This window comes from Aythya ferina (assembly GCF_964211825.1).
Source record: "Aythya ferina genome assembly, chromosome: 8".
In the NCBI taxonomy this organism is placed as follows: domain Eukaryota; kingdom Metazoa; phylum Chordata; class Aves; order Anseriformes; family Anatidae; genus Aythya; species Aythya ferina.
In genome coordinates this window covers 24520843-24535869 of record NC_140304.1, presented here as the reverse complement: position 1 = coordinate 24535869, position 15027 = coordinate 24520843, and positions in this window count along the sequence as shown.

The following is a 15027-nucleotide window of genomic DNA, read 5'->3' as shown; positions in this document are numbered from 1 at the left end:
GGGGACAAGCTCCCGGGGTAACTGGAGGCTGGGAGAGTCTGAAAATGAAATCTTTGGGCAATGATTACATCCTGAGTGCTGCGGGGAGGCATTTTCCCTTCCATCATCTTATGGAAGGCTGGCCTGGGACACATCAGCTTGGGGCAGGGGACTAATAATTGTATGGGCTTCAGTATATCTGTGCTGGAAGGTGTTGATTATCTCTTTCCTGACATGCTTGCTGGACCCACTGCACAGTGGGCAGTCAGTATGGAACTCCTTGCTGTAGGAAACCAGCTGCTAAGGGTGCTCCTGGGCTTGTGGAGCAATGGGATGAGTTTGAACAAGAGAATTCCTAAAGAGCTGTTCAAGGCAAAGGCACCAGAATAAAACACAGATATTGCTTGTCCAGACTGCCCTCCCAGCCTCCAACCAAGACACTCGGAAGCTTCCTGAGCTGGAAGTGGTGCCTGTGTTTAGTAGCCCTGAATTGATTTTTTTTTTTTCTTCTTTTACTTCTTGAGTGCCTGTCAGCTTTTATCATTTGTGCTCCTGCAGCATGGAGATGTACAGCTTAATGAGAGGCCGTAAACGTCTCTGCCCTTGTTTTATTTTCAGCCTGCACCCTACTAATTCTCCTCGATACCCCAAAGCTCCCAAATTAGAAAGGCCAGCAAACAGCCCGTGCCTCCCCACACCACTCAGGTTTTCTGGGGTCTTTTGTCACGTTTCTTTCTGTCATCTATTTCCTGTGGTACTTCACATCTCCTGTAGACAGAGGGAGGTAATGCTTCCCAGCTTGGCCAGCACCCCATTCAGCCCTGAGGCTTTAACCAGCAGGTATATGGAGAGGTGTGAGGGATGAAGGGGAGATGGCTGATGTGTGGGATTAAGGGATGGCACCTGGGGACACGGAGGGGATGGCCAGAAGAGCCACGCTGCTGTACAGGCCATGCACGGGGTGTCCTCGTTGTCTGGGGAGCTGATGTCCCCTTCATGGGCTTGGGGAGGATGAGGTTGAATTTCATGCCTTGATGAGAGGGAAGAAAAACTCTGGCTTGAATGCTGCAACAGTTTGCTGCCTTGAGCAGCTGCTTCTATACTGGAGACTGACTTGTGACACCAGAGTGATTTTAGCAGGGCTGCCCTGCTGGCTGGAAGGGGCAGGGGCAAGCCCAGGAGAGGGACTTGTCTCTGGAAGATGTGGGTTCACATCTATGCTACAGCCTCCAGGTCCTGGGCAAGTGGTTTAATCATACTGCTGCTCGGCTGCCTGCCTGTGCAGGAGGGAAAATAACTGCTCCCAGCTCCACAGAGCCGCTTTGAAGCTGAGCACATTGCCAAGCAGCAGGGCTCGTATCAGCACACCTGAATTTGGAGGCTGCTTGAAGGTGGACAGGTCTGTCTGATCTGATCTCTTTGTGATCCCCTTTAGAGCTCATTTTCATGGGCGATCTCCGCTTCCAGCACCAGCTCCCCTTTGGCACGTGGGAACTGCTGTACTGAACAAAAGGCTCCCGTGATTTTTGCCTGCTGGTGATTGTGCTAGCAATTAAACGGAACAGGTTGCTGCTCTGTGTTTGGCTCCCAGCTGCTGGCTCACCAGCCTTTTGGAATAGCTCGCAACACTGTGGAAGTCCTTTGGAGGCATTGCCTGTGTGAATACAGGTGTTGCAGCACTTTTCTTTGAGCACTTGGAGGCAAAAAAAAATAGTAAAATCGATTGGTAACCATACAAATTAACCGTCTGCTCACCAAAGGCTTGAAAACCAAGTCTGGAGTATGTGTGCTGGAGTGACTCCTTGTGACAACTGCACCATGAAACGCTACCAGTGATGGATCATGCAATGACAATACAACACAAGGCTCCTTTGGCAGGAACAGGGGCAGATGCAGGACACGGAGGGCCAGCTAGGAGCTCAGAGCGATTCTCCTTTGCACTGTGGCATCAGACAGCCCTGGGACCTGGCACATGCCATGCTGCACATGCAGGCCTCCTTAATTCTGGTGTTGCACTGGGACCTGACACCCTTGGGACCCAGGGGACACCAAGAAGCAGGGACAGCGCCCGGGCGAGCAGAGGCATAGGACCAGCAGGACGGTGATGCCCTGGTGTGGTGGGTCTCTATGCCGAGCTGTGACCCTGACCGGTGCAGGAACATCTGCTACCTTCCTCCTGAAGCATAACTGCCCTGCTTTTTCCTTTTTCTGTCTTTTGGGATTTCCATGTCTGTCTGTCTGTCTGCCTCCGTGATGGGCTGTGACTGATGTTATTGTGAATCTCGTGCCTTCTTCTTGTGTCTTGAAACGAGGAGCGTTTCTTGTGCTCCGAGTCAGTTTCTGGTGTGTGAGTCTTTTTCTCTCTCTTTTTTTTTTTTTTTTTTAAATCAGTATTTATGTGTGTGCAATGTGGAATTTAGAAAAGGCAGACCCATTAAAAGAATTGCACTCAGTGAGCATTGGGCCTGGCTGCTCTTTTAGTCTACCACTGCATCCTCCCTTTCCCCAGGACTGTGTGTGTGTTCCCCACAACCGGATGCATTCATTTGGCCTCATGCTCCACACTCACCTGCTTGATTTTCTAGCCAGCACAATTACCTTCAAGGAAAAAGTATCCCTAAAAGTTCATGTTACCTGTTCTGAATTCAGCTTCTCTGGCTGTGGAAAAGGGGCCAGGTTATTTGAGCTGATCCTCTCCCATTCTGGATACGGGAGGTGTTTTGTTTGCGGTGTGGGAAGGGGTGGAAGCTGCATCTGTGCATGTCTGGGTGTAGGGCTGGTGCCATCACCTTTCTGGGCTCCTTCTGGGCTTAGCCCAGCGTGGTCTTTTGGAGATGAGGCAAGGAGAGAGCACAGCAAGAATAAAGAGGATTTGAGAGCCTTGCAAATGCGCCCTGTCAAAGGGCTTCTCTCCAATGTGCAGCCAAGTGATCTGAAATGAGAGGGAATCTCTCCATGCCAGGCAGGCTGGCTGGTTAAAGACCTGAGAAATGAACTGGCTAAGAAGGCTGCACTGCCAGCGTGTGTAAAATGAGAACCCGCTCCCTTCAGGAAGGATTTCTTTTGGCCTTTGGAAAGAACTTCCCAGAAGGGCTTTTCTCTTTTACAAGTAGGAGCAGAGAGAAAAGCACACAGAGGGTTTGCTGACCTGCTGCTGCTGCTCTCCTGAACCTGCCCCCAGCCTGTTCCTGCTGCAGCACCTGCCCAGCACCAACCCCAACTGTGAGCTTCTCTCTCCACCTGGAAGAATAAAGCAGAAATGTAACATGGAATCTAACTAGCTTTTCTGGTTCTCAGCCCAAATTTATAGAATCACAGAATATCCTGAGTTGGAAGGGACCCACAAGAATCATTGAGTCCAACTCCAATTTATTCATGACTAGTTTATTCCCTGTTATCCTTGTGCCAGTGATGTCTTCACACTGAGATACCTCCAGACAATTTCTACCCCCAAAATATTTTATATTTGTAGCAGATTTCCAGGAGCCCACAGAAAACTTACAAACCTGCCAGATCCCTCTTGGGCAAGAAGTAGGACATTTTTCCCTGGGAAAGAATTGGAAGAGGGAAGAAAACTCCATGAAAATGCAGAAATATCCATAAAAATGCGAAGCCTCCATGTGCAAAGTCCCTCTTAAATACATAACTGAGCTTTTATGCCATTAGTCCTCGGTGAGCCCATAGCAAATGTGCTCAACTTAGAGGCTGAAAGGCTGCTTTTCTCCAGCTGCCAGAAGCTGTCAGCATCCACGGGAGGGACCCTAAGATACAGGCAACTGCCCCACTGCCACCCCTGCAGAGCCTCAATGAGGAGGGGACCAGGGCTCAGGCTGCAGAAGGCAGCTGGGCCATCGGGGTTAGTCGGTGGGGATTGTTCCTTACAGGCTTGTTTCCACGGCTCTGTTCAGTCTAATTTATGATGTCTGTGGAGAGGAGATTTTGCCGTTTCCATCAGCAGATCTCCTGCTACTTGCAATCACAGTCAGCCTCTCGCCGTGGGACCCGCACACGCTGACATGGCTTTGAATTCTCAGAGCACAGAAGGTGCCAGGGCTGGCAGGGCAGATTACATTTTTTAAGGGCATCCTTGAATATAAAGAGTCCCCAGGAGTTTTTCCAGGGAGCAAATTTTCATCAGAAAAAAAAAAATGATTTCTTGAAATTGGCCTGCCCTGAGAAGACACTGGCTTGTGATGCTTTTGCCAGGCAAAAAATAGCCCAGGTTCCAGAAGAAATTTCTGATCCAGACACTTGAGAATTTCTCTGCTACCCAATCCTCTAGGCAACACCTAAAATAAGATAGTGCTGGGCTCTGCCTCCACGTGGAGACCAAACTTCTAGGCCAGCTTTAGGGCTGTGGTCCCTTCCCAGACCCCCTGCTCCCATCAGGTTCCAAGAGCCAGACCTCTCTCTACCAGGGCTTTTAATAACCTGTGCCTCCAGGGACCTGTACACGCTTACAAAGCCATCACAGGGGGTCTCTCCCGCTGAAACCTTTGCCTGGGTTTCTGGCGTTAACCTGCTGTGCCGGAGAACAGAGCTTTGCATGCAGCTCTCTGGCCTGGTGCCAGAAGCATATCTGACGAAGTTTGCTATGAAGTCAGGGAAATTATTTCTCTTGTTGGCACATGAGGCAGAAAAGACACTTCTCTTGGAGACAAATCCTCCTCCTTTGTTATCTCGGTATGAGAAATCGGGACGATCTGTGGTTTATCTCCTTATCGCCAGCTGAGCCGGGCAAACATGATGCTGGAGCTGTTCCCCCCTCTCCCTCCTCCAGCAGCCGGTGCTTTATCCAGCTGGGGGGCCACATCCAACCCTCAATCAAAGCCTGCGGAGCCCCTCGTTCAGGTCAGCGGTCCCCGAGGTGCTGGGAAGGGAAGCAGGGACGAGCTCTCTCTGCAGGAGACTGAGAAACAATCGTGCTCGTTTTGTTTTCCTGGCGTGATGCATTTCTCCGGCACAACACTGAATTTCCCCAGAGCTCCGAGCCACGTATATTTTCATGCAGCCTCATTAAAAACATGACTTTGAGTCTTAAACTTGCATTTGTTCTAAAGAGGAGCTGTCTGCCGGGAGAATTAATTCCTCTGACTGAAGTCACCTCCCTGGAAGTGCTGCTGTTGTCTTCGATTTCATGGCTGAGATGATTACTCTCTTCCAACACCCAAGAATAACAAGATTAGGGAATTCGTGGCAATGAAGGCAAGGAGAAGGGATTGGCTAAAAAAAAGAGAAGATAAATTGAATTTCCCTTTTAAAAGAAAAAGAAATGGCTATTTCGGGGAAAGTTTTGCTTTGGGGAGATAATAGCAGGGATAGCTATGCCGAACCCAAGTCAGCTGAAAGCTATCAGGTGCTTTGTGGCGTTCTGTTCATCTACATTGCTTCATGACTCTTAGGTATGTTTATAGCTAATTTACGAAATATTAAACCCAGTCCCAAGAACTAAAAATCAGTGAAAAAATGAGCATAAATTGGCAGAAATTCATGTGAAATACCTTGCTGGTGGAATTTTGGTGTGCTGCAGTTGAATGACAGCCAAACGCTGCTCATCAGGTCTGGCCACGGATTTTTGGTGGGGAGAAGATCTGGCCAGAGATTTTTGGGGCAAACCTCTGCCACCTGGAAGATGAGTGCAGCCACCGGGGAAAACCAATTCAAAGGGTTTGGGCCATGCTTGAACATGACTGTGCTGGAGACAGCAGCACTCAGAGGGGGCAGTTGGCATCCATCGTCAGCGAGGGGCTGGGCATCCCTCTGGCACTGCGCAAGAGCAAAGGAAACCCAGGGAAGTGGGTCAAAAATGAGACATTTCTGGATGATTCAGGAAAGAACCATTAGAGGAGGAGGCTGGGAGGAAGACAGCAACTTTCTGGTGTGGGGCTGCAGGAGCATGCTGAAGCCATGGATACTGAGGGTTTGCAAATCTGGAATGGGGATATTCTGAAACGTGGGTGATTTGCTGCACAGGTGGCACACAGAGAAGTGTGTGTGCATCACACCAGAGCTGTCACATCCCAAAGAAACCCCAGGCTCCCTTTTCCCTGCGGGGCAGGGCAAGAGATGCCCCCCGGGAGGGACAATTGCCAAAGAGAAAGGCTCCTCTCCCTTGACACCAGCAGCACTTGAGCAGGGCTAAGGCTCGCGCCGTCATTAGGCTTAATGCTTCTGTTATTTGTGCTGTCAATTCCCTTAATGGCGCTCCAGCAGCATGGAGCGGGGTGAGTCACGGCCGTAATTATTAACCAGGCTCTGGCGTTGAGCAGGCAGCCGAGGAGCAGCTCCGCAGCAGCCCAGGTCGATGCGGATGGAGCACGTTCGCTAATGAGCAGGTGCAAAGTGCATTCACCGGGAGAGAAAGGGAGAAAGAGTGGCTGGGGTGAGGTATTTTGCCTCGTTATCCCCCTGAAATACCTAAGTGCAAGTGGAGGAAGAGTGCCAGGGGCTCACCTCGTCCTCCCCACATCCCCGTGGTTTTAAGAGCCCTCCGGATGTAGGCCCCTGGGGTTTTGTGACATGGGAAAAGGGCAGGGAGCTGGGGCCTGAGAGCCTGAGCAGTAATAAGCAGCAATGGGGTGGGAGAAGGGAGTCAGTGCTCCCATCTTAGGGCAGCAGCTGCCTGGAACAGCAATTACAGGCCCTGCAGAGCCAGCGCGGCTCTGGGCGGGCCAGGGGACCTGACGCAACCGCTTGGCATTTTGCAGGCACGGATCTCTGTCGGTAAAAGAGCAGAGCCTGCAGTGATAAGGGCAGAGATTCCTCTTCTTTTACGCTCCATGAGGCAGCACTGGAGGAGGGCGGCGGTGACGGGATCGAGGTTCATCTGTACCCTGCCAGGAGTGATAGCACGACAGATGGAAGCGATGCCCATCCCATGGGAGCAGAGGTGGCAGGCAGCACCCCGACGGGTGACACAGCCCTCCAGCCCTCCCCAAGCCTGCTTTGTGGGGCCAGGAGGCAAAATCAGGGGGAGCTTCTGCTGCCGGACAGGTGGAAGGAGGAGGCTTAAGGGCTCTGCCTGCCATTTGCAGCCTTCCACCCTTAAACAAAGTCACGCAAAGCCCTCTAATAGCCTTCAATCATTTTCCAATTAATTCCCCTCGCTCCAGAACCTTGTTTAAGGCTTATGGGCTTGAATCTATTTCCACAAAGACCGTTCGCTGCTCCAGAAGGTGGAAATTAGGAGGTAGCAATGAGAAAAAAGAGCAGTCTTGAGGGTGCACTGTTCACTTTGGCTGCTGTACTAAGCAGGGGGGGTAAAGCACCCTTAAGGTCTGTATAGCTCTGTCCCTGTGGGACACAGCTATCATTTAGTGTCTGCCTATCTCTGAGATTCAGCTTGTCCCTTTATTCACAGATGGGCTAACCTGGGGCTGATCATACCCCGGCTGCACCAACAAATAAAAAAAGAAGAAACTCAGAGGCTGACTTCAAAATAACAAAGGTTAGCAGTCCGTGAGTAGGAAGAGATACAGGTTTGCTTCTTTGGTCTGCTAATTTCAAGATCCTTTGCTCCCAGCTTCCAGGGGATGTGTATATTCCCTGTGATGGACTCTTGTAGTTTCTTCTGCCTCTTCAGCCCTTGCTGAAAAAAACACCACTGAAACTCTTGCAGGAAAAAAAAAAAAAAAAAAAAAAAAAAAAAAGCAGTTGAAACCATGAACTTCTGCCAAAATATTAGTGCCAAGGAGCCAACATACTCTAACATGGCCAGCTTAAGTGAAAATTTCTGGACAGGCTCTGAATTGGGCTTCCCATTTCAGCTTCACAGCTTATTGGTACTGCATTAGTAACTGTACTCCTAAAGGGCAACAGATCTGTACAGGCTCCTGGGATTGTTTCTGCTCAGACTGATGCCTCCAGCTCCCCCAGAAGGCAAGTTCCACAGCAGCAAAAAATAAATAAATAAAAAATAAAAATAAAAAATCTCTATATTCTTGGCTCTAATTAACTCCCTGCAGCAAGAGCCACTTGGGTCGTAATGGGCGAGTGGCTTTCAGCCACGCTGTTTATCAGCTCCCTGGATGTAATCAGAGGCAGCTTGATCCTATTAGATGGCAGCAGCACAGGGCAGTGCCATACATCCTGCGGGCAGCAGCATGCGGGAGGAGGAGGAGATGCATGCTGAGAAAGTGCTACCTTCCCCTCAGGATATAATGTCATCCTCCCTTCAGTTCCCATGACTAAGAGGAAAGATCTTGATGCCTCAGAAAGCTCTTCAGTGGCTACCAAGGGCTGAGCCTCTAACTCATGGGGGCTGTCCTGACATCTCTTCCAGCCTGTTTTAAGGTGCTGAGATACCCTAATGTACCCATCCATGCTGCTCCTGTCCTCTCTGACTCTTGGAGACTTACCTGGGGGCAGCAGCCCCTCTGTCCCCTTGGCCTCTTCTGGTATTTCTGCTCAATGCACACGTGGAAGGATGCTGGTGGTTTCACTTCTTACAAAGAAGTAGAAGATGCCTGTGATTTGCTGCGAACAGCTATTAAAAGAGAGGAAGACTTGCACGGCCTCAGCTATACTTGTGCAACTTCCCCTCTTCTGGCAAAATAAATAAATGAATAAATAAATTGTCCACCTTCCTGTATATCTCAGTTTTGGCTTGGAGGGGCTGTCTCCATCCCACCTCGTGCCGTTGGGCCCTGTGCAAGCACGTCCCCGTGCAGACAGGCTGGCCCTCCCCAGAGCTGTCTGGTTAATACAGGATCCATCTACTTATTTTTTATGAATTTGTGTATCCTTCAGCAGACAGGCTGTGAGTTACTGCCTGATCTGTTTTTTTCTGTTCAGCAGGTTACAAGGGCCTGGTTAAACAGAAAAGAATATGCAGAATGAAAGGTGACTTTCCACTCGGGCACTGATGGAGATTGGAAATGCCAGGCAGAAAGACAAGAGCTTTTACATCAGTGCATGCAGAGCTTTATGCCCCAAGCTATGTGTTTGTATAAAATCGTCATCAAGCCATAAATGTAACTGAAAGCTGACAGTCTGCATCACAGACTTCCCAGCAAGGACCCACTGCCCAGGTGAATCCCAGCTTTGTGTTAGGAGGTGGGCTTTATCCAGAACACCACGATGACTGATGGAGGTGTGCAAACATCAGGAGTGCAGTCTGCCTGAGTGAGGAGGGGCCTGAAACAAGCAGTTTGTGCTTGATGGATGCCAGAGATCCAACCCTGAGCAAACAGGAGCTGCCAGGTGGGACCGGGACAAGGAGATACTGGGTGCTGCTGGAGGTGTGCTGGGGAAGAGGCAGTGGGCACAGGAGAGGGGTTGGGGTCAGGATCAAGGCTGGGGATTTCCAGAAGCCTGGAAATAAGGTGACTGAGGGACTGTCATGCTGATGGCTTCTCTGGAGTGTTTTCCACTGCCTTTGATAGGTCAGGTGGACAGGGTACACAGAGAGGACTGGATGGATGGATGAACAGATGGACAGAAGGATGGATGCTCTGATGCTGCTGTGGCTGCTCTCCCAATGAGGGCAAAGCAGCAAAATGTTGGTGTTTGACAGGAAGAGCCAGCACTGAACACAGGGCTAATTTCCCACCAAATTGCTGCTTTTCCCCTGAAAAGCCCAAATTTTTGCCACCAGCTGTGCTTGGGCATGTCCCCAGGTGTCCCCTTCTGTCCTCTGTATCTGCCTCCTTCTCCCCTGCCCAGAGCTCTGGGGACCAGCAGCAAGCCAGAGCTGCTCTCTCACACACTTATTATTATTATTTTTTCCTTTTTCTCTTTCAGCTGGATCAGCCAGTCTAATAAAAGATATTGCCTCTCCCTATAAACCTTTCCTCTAGAGACTTAACCACGCCGAGGTTGCTATAACAACTCCCGAGCCCTTACCAGCGAGGAGTGGAGGGAAGAGGTGCTGGGAAGACTGGGAGGGAGCTCAGCAGAGAGCCCCCAACACGTTATCCCTACGAGGGGCAGGGATACAGCTGTGAAACAGCAGAGAACCACGGCCAAGGAGCATTTTTGGGAGAGGAGGAGAGCTGCCTCCAAGCCCTGCTCCTGCTAAGGGTTTGCCACGGGACCCTCCCCACTGTGCACACAGGGCAGGTATCCTGGGTGGAAATTTGCCTCATTTGGGTGAAAAACCACAGGTGGGTTCTGCACAGAGCTGCACAGGCAATGGGTGCCACGTGCCCCTCTGTCAGCAGCTGGATGGGGAAGGTCCCACCCTGCCCACTGAAGCAGCAGGTGAGGGCAGCTGTGCCTTATTTTGGGCTGAAAAGAGCCAAGAAAGGCTCAGGTGAGAAGGAAGAGGGGGAAAATGCCAGTGGGAGCATGCTCATGCTAGGAAATAGTAAAGTATAAGCAGGCAAAATGTGGCAGGGAGCTTATCCGGGGTAGCTATAGATACCTCCAGGCAGAGCACTCGTCTCCAGCCTTTTCTGTTCTTTTCAGCTGATTGCAAATGCCACAGTGAAGCTCTTCTAACTCTATCAGCTAGGGGTTTATTCGAACCAAATCTTCATTTTTCCCTCCCAAGTTATGGATTAGAGGCTCTGAATTGTTAAACAGCTGAGGATTGCCAAGAATAGGGGGTTTGTTAAGCGTTCTGAGAGCTGCGCATTAGAGAAAGTTAAATTATTATTCTCGGATCCACTGCAGAGCTGAATATTTATGGCTCAATCTCGTTTTCCAGAGTCTCATCATTTCTTATGTCAACTGTACTTTATAGAAATGTCCACAGGGAAGGAATTGACTTTTGTCTCGGGCCCAAACTAAACAAGCTCAGGCAGTGATTATTTGGGGTTTGAAACAGTCGGATAATTTAATCTCAACATCTATTGATCCCCTTCTGCACTGGAATCCTATGGCTAAACATCTGCAAGGCAATTAATAGCCTCGAGTACAAATTCATTACCGATTTATCAATAGCTGCTAAGTTTTAGACTGAGAAAAAAATTGTCTTTTAATCTGCTTACTTTGAGGTAAGAAAAAAATAATAATAATGCAGTTTTGCACAGATGGGGGTAAGTCTGAGGCCATGAGAAAGCTGCTCCCTGCTGCTGGCATGCTGGAAAGCCAACCCATTTCGACCCAAGTGGTGCCAGACTGGGGTTAGAAAGAGGAAAAATCTTTTAACAGAAATACTGACACTTCCCTCAAAAAAAAAAATAAAAATATTACAAATTGAAAAGTTTCACCCCAAAAGCCACCAGCGATGTCCAGCACTGCCGCCCCTGGCCCCTGCTCTGCTCTGCAGGCAGCTGCTCTCAGCAGCCACAGAAGTGATTCCCGGACCAGGTAATTAATTGACACAATCTGTTAATGAGGTTTCCAGTGTACTCTGTGGGCCATCTGGACAAAAGATGATTTGCGAGGATGACTGCAATGTGTCCCTGCCTTTTATATTTGACAATGATTAAATATGGACTAATTACTTGGGGGAACAACCTGGTTACAAAGAGCCGGGGCTCGCAGTGATGGATTTAGCATCAGTCAGTAGGAAAATCTGTGTCTGTATGGCAAGCCAGAGCCCATTGTGGGTTTGGTTGGGGCATGCTGGCCCAGGCAAAACTTGAGGAGCACCAGGGATGCAGGGAGGCTGCAGGACCAGCCCAGTGGATGCTTTGCCCTTGCCAGCAGCTCCCCAGGATCTCACCTGCCAAAATTTGGCCCATACTTCACCACCATGGTTAGAAATTTAAAAAGCAGAAGATTTTCATTTTTTTTACAAACGTTGCAGTCCATCACCTCTTAATATAATAACTAACTGCCAGGTGTCTGGGAGATTATTTTAATGGAGACAAGAAGTATTCCTGCATGGGGAGAAAAATGGTGAGAAGAGACAGAACCACACGAATCCAGAGAAATGTCTTCTCTTGCCCCCCTCCCTTCCCTCAGCCCCCAAATAATGTGATATTCAGCTCATCCCCATTCGTCAGAGCTCATTTCCCTTGCAAGGAAATAAAGAGTGCTCAGCTCCAATTTATGCAGCAGGGGGATACGTGAGTGTCTGGAATGGAATCAGCTCAGTCAATCATGTGCAATGTAAACCCTCTGTGAAAATACCCCAGATCCACTTTGCAAAATGACTCCATTAAATGACAAAACAATATGCATGCACTCATAAGGAAGTAAGAGATTAAACAAAGACCTAGAGCTTATAATCATTACTGCTCTAGGGTACAAATAAAATGTGGTGATAGAAGCCTGCCTGATGTGTATTTTAGCAGTTTTTGCAGGTTTTTCCCAATTCCCTTCCCTAGTCAATATTTCAAATTTGTTTGTACGCAGAATGATTACAAAAAAGCATCCTTTTCTACTTACCAGTGCAAGTGTAGACTGTCAGAGGAGGCATCTGCATCCTTCGGCCCCCCGAGAACAATTGGCTGCAGAATGATGGGACCCCAAATTACCATCTATTTACTGCCACCTATTTATTGCCTCTAAAGAGCAAGGCTTCTTCAAAAATATCTGAGCTGAGCAACCTTGCTTCCACTGGAAATCACTCCAGTTTAGTAGTTATATGTAAAAGTTATCGTTGTTATTGGTTTAATGTCAAAATGCTTAGCTGCAGAGGAAAAGTCTCAGCAGACTTTTGGCGGACCAGGCCAGAGTACTGCTATTTGCCAACACTAAGGGCATTCACTGACCTGAACCACAGTCCTGAGGTCTTTAGAGTAGTGAGACTTCTGGGGGCTCAGTGCCTTCAGGAACATCAGCCTTGTGTTAAACAGCACCTGCAGGGAGTAGAGCAAATGCAGTTGTTTCTGCACTCCTCAGGCTCCGGCTTTGCCTCCCTCATTCACCAGGTGCAAGCCCCTGCCATGTAGTGCCCAAACATGCACGGCAAATACACGTTCTACACTTGTGCGCACTGCAGCTCTGATGCCTATTTTTTAACCCCCTAATTCTCTCCAAGGTTCCTATTAAAGCAACAGGGATGCTTAATATGGGGTTTGATAATTCGTTAAGGGGTCGAGATATCTGAAATGAGCACCCTTCCCTGGGAAACCAGCACTTTGAGCTCATTGCTGTTTCCTCCCCCTCTGCTGCGAATGAATGGTGTTTTATTTATAGGCAAGACACAAAGCTGAAGGCCCAGGATAAGAAGCTGCCAGCACCAGAGACAGAAATAATATCTGTGATTGACCTAAATGTTCAAGGCAACCGCTGACAGCCCAAACACAGCACAAGAGCAGAGCCTTTGACAAATAAATGGAAAGAAATTTATACCCAAGGCTGTAAGAGCAGACCTTGGGGGAAAATAAATAAATAAATAACCCTCAGCCTTTCAGCAGCAATCAGTGAAGGTGCACAACCAAATTGCGTCCTGCTGTTATGCCAACCTCCCTGAGCAGGGGGAGAGCCTCCAGAATAAAGCCCGTGCCTTGACAATTTGCAAACACAGGAGGAGAGCCCAAGCTGGCATTTTCGTTATTGAATTTTGCATGGGCCAGCACCTGCTCCGAAATATCCTGTGTCACAGCAACAGGAGGCTAATAAAAGAAGAAAAACACCTGTGCACCAAGCGAGAGGTTTGCAAAGGGTCTGTGGTTTGGGTGATGGCTGGCTGAAGCAGATCCCAAGCTTTGGTTCCTGTGGGCAAGGGGTGGCCTTAATAGCAGGATGCATGTGGGGAAGATGCCTCAAAATCCTCATGCAGCAGCCAGACACTGCTGGAGGAAACTTTCTGGAGGCAAACCAGTCAACAGCAATGCCAATCTAGGGAAATCTGGAGCTTTCTAGGCTCACAGACCAGTCCTGGAGCTCATTTATTGCCCATTGCCCTCCCTTGGCCCTTGAATCCTTCCCCACCTTTGACAGAAACAGGAGCCTCTGCTGAAAACCACAGTCCAAAATGCAAAATGTCACGGGAAAAGAGCAGAGATGCTGGAAAGCAGCTGGGGAGCTTTGCTGCACAGTGAGATGTGATGGCCAAGGTCGTGGAAAGGTCCCTGGGGCTCAACAGGGACCCCCAGAGATAAATTCAGCCCTGGGTGAGAGCTGGTGGGGCAACCCAGGGCTTGTAAGAAACATCTCTCCTTGCAGAGCACAAGGAAATGGGGCAGTGCTCGTTTTCTGCACTACCAGATGAGGCTGGTAGGTGTCACCAGCAATTAATACAAAAAGGAGATACACATTTATTTTTCTGCACCAAGCACTCACAGATGGGTCGGGCTGTGTATTTTTGGCACTGCACAATGCTGGGGGGAAATCTAGGTGTTGCACAAGCCGGTTTAGGCTCGTGGTGTAGAGATGCTTGCCTCATCTTCAGTTCCATAGCAAAATTGTTGTCCACAGCTTGGATTTGGCTGCTGCTGTCAGTCCAGTTAAAAAGGACAAGATGGGGGAAAAGGTGGCAATTGGCTTGGGCTGGCTGAAGGCACCTGTGAGACCACAGCCTTCCCTCCAGGCAGGAGCATCCTCCTCCTCAGCACCCTGCTGCAAACCGAGGGGACAACGCAGCACAGGGCTGTGCAGAGGCTTTGGTGCTGAGCATCCTCATCATGGGCAGCCAGTGAGGATTCCTGTCTCCCTCCTCATCTGTATGGTCTTTTTTTTTTTTTTTTTTCCTTTTTTTCTTTTTTCTTTTCTCTCCATGACATCTCACAGGCTTGGACTTCTGGAACCTGTGCTCCGAGCCATGGTTATTGCACACAATTTCTCCCCTCAACCGCTCTGGCAAGTAATAGAATTAGCCTCCCTCCCTGGCTCATCAGCAAGCTTTAATTCAGTGATAAATCTTTGCTCCATGGAAGGAGAAGGGCAAGAAAGGGGGAAGGAACCGGATAGCCACAAACAGGGAGCTGATAAATGCTAATGAATTTACAGGGATTACACCAATCCCTTAGCAGAAGCCAGAGAGCAACAGAGACCCTTGCAATCACTCTGCATCTCACCGTAATAAATAATTTAGAAGACAGGAAATTTGCCCTTTGCTGCAATTAATTACATTTCGCCACAACAACACAAACCAAGGTAAACATTTCACTTGGCTGCAGGTGGAGGAACGTGCTGTGACCCAAATCCAGCTGGAAACCTAGAGAGCACTTTTCCAGGGCTGGGCTGAGCCATCACACACCTCAGGAGATG